Genomic DNA, 5,370 nt, shown 5'->3' with positions numbered 1-5,370 from the left:
GCGGCGACCGGATGACCATTTTTGAGCGTTGGTGGAGAACAAGCATTCTTGAGGAGCTTACACCTTTCGTATAACGCTAAACGACTCCCAGGTCCTAATAGTCGGCACTGCGTTTTCGCGCGTAGTATAGTGTAGTAAAGCCAGCGCGAACACGCGCTGCAACACGAACGCTGGTCGGCAGTGAACAACAACGTTTATTGCCCAGAGCCGAGATTTTAAACCTCTCGTGCTGAGAGGGTTACAGAAGAAGGAGAGAAGCGTGAGCCACAGGAACGCATTCACGCGGCTGCCTTCAGCACAGGAACGCAGGCACGCGCGGCTGTCTTTGGCACAGGAATGCAGGCACGCGCGGCTGTCTTTGGCACAACCCAAGAAATACAACATTTCTGCTCCTTTAAAATTGAAACCGCTGTGCCGGTTTTCTTATTGTGATGGATCGTCTGAGCGTGAGCTGCAGGGGTTCAGTCAATTCCGACGGAACCAGTGGGCGCTCCGTTGGTGCTGCAGATGGTACTTCACTCTGGTCGGCTGCTGACGCTTGAGGACTTTGTTCTTGCTCCGATTCAGTGGTCCTGGGTGTATGCACTGGTGGCAGATTGGCACTGGTCGCCTTGTCAGGACCGCCTTCCAACTGCGCGCTTGCAGTGGCTTCTACAAACGCAGTCCCTGGCATAAACTCTTGACGACGGCGGACTTGGTCGACGTGGCGCAGCACTACTCCGGTTGGCGTGTTCACTGTTATCATTCTCGCCCCCGACGTGGTCTATACACTCCCAGGTACCCATCTTTGGCCGGCGCCGTAGTTACGCACGTATACGCTGCTGCCTGGCGTGATCCAGTCGTGAGCGTCCGCCGACGAGTCCGCATCTCTGGGTGGTAGACATGTGTCTAGCCGGGAACGTAGCTGATAGCCGAGAAGCATCTCGGAAGGTGACCTTCCTTCTCTTTGGGGGGTCCGCCTGTAGTTGAATAATAAACTCATGAGGTTGTCTTCCAGCTGTCCGTCTCCCATTTTCCGCAACCCGTCCTTCACGGTCCGAACCGCTCTTTCTGCTGCTCCGTTAGACTGGGGGTGGAAAGGCGCAGTGCGCAGGTGCACGATATTGTTTCTCGATACGAAAGAGGCGAATTCCTAAATTGTGAATTGTGTGCCATTATCGGACACGATTGTGCGCGGCACGCCAAACCGGCAAAACATGCTCCTTAGGCATCGGATTGTACTAGCGGTATTCGCGTGCTTCAAGGGTACTGCTTCAATCCACTTCGTGTGGGCATCAACCACTATCAGTATCATCTTGCCACCTAACGGCCCTGCAAAATCGATGCGAATACGAGACCACCGGTTCACGGTCTTCGGTCAACTCACTAGTGGGGCTGCCGTAGGCATTGGCAGGTTTTGCGCGCAGTTGCGGCACTGCGCAGACAAGTTTTGACTGTCCCTGTCCAGGCCTGGCCACCAAAACAATGAACGCGCGACTGATTTCATTGCAGAGGAGCCCTGATGAGTTTCATGTAGCAGCTGCAACATCCGTTCCTGCGCTTTCCGCGGTATCACCACTCTGTTGCCCCAGCAGATAAGACGGTGAGCCCACGATAGCTCCAGCTTACGATCAAAAAACGGCAACAAGTCTCTCGCCATTCCTTTAGTTGTTTTAGGCCATCCATGCAAAATGTAGTGTGTGATACTGGCTAACCTCGGGTCTTTGGCCGTCAGCTCTTGCAATTCGCGCGTCGTCACTATACCTTCTTCCAGGGATTCCAATGAAAGGACATACTCCGGCGGTTCAGCCTCGGTCCCCGGTTCCGTAGTCGGCGCTGGTAGCCTGCTGAGGGCATCTGCTGTCAGCAGCTGTTTCCCTGGCACGTACTGTAACTTGTACTGGTAGCCGCCCAAGAATAATGCCCACCGCTGAATTCGCGCGGCAGGCCTGAGCAGTGGTTGATTGTCGGTCACCAGGGTAAACTGCCGACCTAGACGATAGTCACGAAAACGAGAAACGCCAAAGATGAGGGCTATAGTGCTTCTCGCTCCAGCTGCGAGTAGTTTTGCTCTGCTTTTGTTAGTGTTCTGGAATGGAACCCAATTGACATGTGTTCATTTCCTATCGAATGAAACAGCGCTGCGCCCACACCATACGGAGATGCGTAACACTCTAATTTCAACTTCTTGTTAGGATCAAAATGCACGAGAATTTGTGCATTCTTCAGGCTTTGTTTAGCTCGCTCGAATGTAGCAGTAACCACTCTAAACGGGCTCTTTTTCCCATGAGTCGATATAACGGGCTGAGCACAGTCGACATATTCGGCAGAAACCGTGCGTAGTACGTGAGCATACCAAGGAACGAATGCAGTTCGCTCACGTTACTTGGGCGCGGGGCTTGCATAATGGCGTCTACGTTCTTTTCGATAGGGTGTAGGCTTTGCCGATCTATATACGATGCCCAAAGTCTGCCGGAACTTGTATTTGTCGGCCCTAAGCTTGACACCATGCTCCCGGAATCGTTCCAACACATTCTTGAGCCGCGTTCCGTTGTCTCCTTTGCCTTCGGACACTAACACATCATCAAGGTAGGCTTGGACGCCTGGGAGCCCGCTGACTACAGCGTCCATCTTTCTTTGAAATATAGCTGGGGCACAAGCTATTCCAAATGGAAGTCTGTTGTAACAAAAAAGTCCGCAATGCGTGTTGATGACACAAAGTCCGCGTGACGTTTCGTCAAGGGGCACTTGATTGTACGCGTCCTTCAAATCCAAGGTGCTGAAGTATTAACCTCCATTTAAGTTCGCGAATATGTCCTCGACCACTGGAAGTGGGTAATGCTCTATATCACAAGCCGGGTTAAGCGTTACTTTAAAGTCTCTGCATATTCTTACGGTGCCATCTTTTTTCAGGACAACTACGATGGGCGTAGCCCATTCTGAATGTTGCACGGGTGATAAGACACAAAGGGACAATAACCGATCAATTTCACGAGAGACCTTATCACGGAGGGCGTAAGGAAGTGATCTGGCCTTACAGAACTTCGGCGTCGCAGTCTCCTTGAGCTTTAGGCTGGCTGGCGGTCCCTTGATGAGCCCCTGGTCTGTCGAAAAGACATCTTCATACTCAACGAGCAGTCTGTTCACCATGTGGTCGCTTGGCGCGTTTCTTGTTGTCGAATCCGGCGCAGTGAGTTCTGTCATCGGAGCGCCCGTCCTGCCAAGTGCCGCAATCAGATCGCGACCGCACAGCTCGGTCCTGAACAGTCAAGCACAGTAAGTGGACAGGTTACCGACACATTTTTGTATCGCACCGAAAGTTCGAGTTCGCCAAGCACCGGCAGTTGTCCCGCGTAACATGAGAACTTCACATGTGGCGCTTTCAAGCGTGGCCACTGCTTTCGGTGTCGGTCGTAAACGTTCCGTAATATGACGCACACCGGGGATCCTGTGTCCACTTCCATTTCCAGATCTATTCCCCCCCCCCACCGAAATGTGCAGCGAAATGGTGGTTCCAACCCGTTTTTTCTTTCCGAAATTAACGTCCAGACGTGTGCCTCATCCGTGCTCTCGTTGCCAGACGCTGTTTCAACTGTCAGTGCCTTGACACCCGCAGTTCGCCTAGCAGCATTTCCATCTGTTCTGGCCTTGTAGCATTTCTTTGCCAAATGACCGCGTTGCCTGCAGCGGAAACATCGTGCGTTAGCCCAGCGGCAGGCGTTATCACCGTGTGTCGCGCTTCCTCATCGTCCGCACTGTTGCGCTGCGCCGCTGGAATGATTATCTCGCGATGAAGAGCGATGACTGGCTTGCATTCTTAGCACCGTTGGTTGTTCTGCATTAATATTGTTTGCATCGTTCTCGGCTGTTTATGCTGCTATTGCCAGCGTTTCAGCCTCCTCCAGCGTCGTCTTTCTTCGCCAGTAACTACTTGCGCAGGTTAGTTGAGCGTACACCGCAAACAATTCTATCCCTCAGCATTCGGTATAGCGCATTCCCAAAATTGCAACCGTCCGCTATGCGCCGTATTTCGACCAGAAATGCCTGCATTGCCTCACCCTGTTGTTGACAACGGGTGAAAAATTTATACCTCTCCGCTATCTCGTGAAGCTTCGGGTCGTAGTAGCTGTTTAAAGCTGCGACTGTTTCGTCATAAGTAAGGGAATTCGGCGTCCGAGGTGCAATTCGTCCCGCTAACACTTGAACAGTCTGCGTGCTGAGTGCTGCCACAAGCAAGGCTCGATGCCGTCTTGGGTCGGTAATAGCATTGGGCATTGGCTTCAAAATATGCTTCAGCCCTTGTAAGGTACACACTTATCTGATGTGTCGTCGAAAGTCGGGAGCTGCAGACTGGTCATAGCTCTCGTCGGTGCTTCACGTTGCGGCAGGCTGTCGGCTTCAACTTTTACCGCATGGGTAATTTTCGAACTCGTCGCCACTGTAGTAAAGCCAGCGCGAACACGCGCTGCAACACGAACGCTGGTCGGCAGTGAACAACAACGTTTACTGCCCAGAGCCGAGATCATAAACCTCTCGTGCTGACAGGGTTACAGAAGAGGGAGAGAAGCGTGAGCGACACGAACGCATTCACGCGGCTACCTTCAGCACAGGAACGCAGGCACGCGCGGCTGTCTTTGGCACAGGGACGCAGGCACGCGGCTGCCTTCGGCACCAAACCAAGAAATACAACATATACTAAGCTAGGTGTTCTTTTGCCTTCCGTACGCCTGAACCTGTCAGAGTGCCTTGTTGTGCGCGATGAGAAGGCGTTGAACCTCTTGGATGAGCGCAGAGACCCCGAAGGCCGGCGCTGAATGACCGAGGTAATGTGAAGTGAAGAAGTGAAAACGACCTTGGGGCATGAGAACGCTCTCACGCGTGGAAAAAATTAGTGATTTGGGGGGGGGGAGGGGGGAGTAAGGAACTGAAAGATACACTAAATGTATCACTCTCAGAGTGGAGCCTGAATAGCGAAGGGATGACGGAGGGAGCGAAAGACGAGAGAGGGAAAGAGACGCCGTAGTGGAGGTTTCCGGATTAATTTTAATTGCGTTAAGTTTTTGAATGTGCAGTGGAGTCCAAGCACTCTGTCGAAAAATGCGACGATTATTTATCATCTCGGGCTCACAGCTGCCGCTCTTATGCGTCCTCACGCAGTACTGAAAGTGTTTTCAAGCGTCTTTCCAGCGCTAGAGTTTTGCGGATGTGCTCACGAGAGCGAGCGAATGTGTCGCGCCATTCAGGTGTTTTAATTCAGCAGCTCAGATATATAAACCAAATAAAAATATGCCGTATACCCTGTCTTGTTCTGGGTACGTATTTCAATGAGACATTTAATTCGATTCGGGTTTCTGGCTTTCATGACGCAGCAGCTCGGCTCGAGCGAATGGA

At 52.1% G+C, this 5,370-nt stretch overlaps 1 pseudogene across 1 annotated transcript; it reads right to left on the bottom strand.

Annotated features, from left to right (window-relative positions):
• Positions 1-206: 206 nt before the first annotated feature.
• Positions 207-3,738, bottom strand: LOC146202030 (uncharacterized; annotated as a pseudogene). Its single transcript, XR_014703609.1, has 2 exons — positions 3,018-3,738; positions 207-1,971 (listed from the first exon to the last, which is right to left on the bottom strand). The product of XR_014703609.1 is annotated as an uncharacterized LOC146202030 (transcript).
• Between the last annotated feature and the right edge of the window lie 1,632 nt (positions 3,739-5,370).

The sequence above is a fragment of the Amblyomma maculatum genome, chromosome 1, assembly GCF_055883805.1.
Source record: "Amblyomma maculatum isolate TAMU_Amacu chromosome 1, ASM5588380v1, whole genome shotgun sequence".
NCBI classification, from domain to species: Eukaryota; Metazoa; Arthropoda; class Arachnida; order Ixodida; family Ixodidae; genus Amblyomma; species Amblyomma maculatum.
This window is presented reverse-complemented; position numbering and strand designations above follow the sequence as displayed.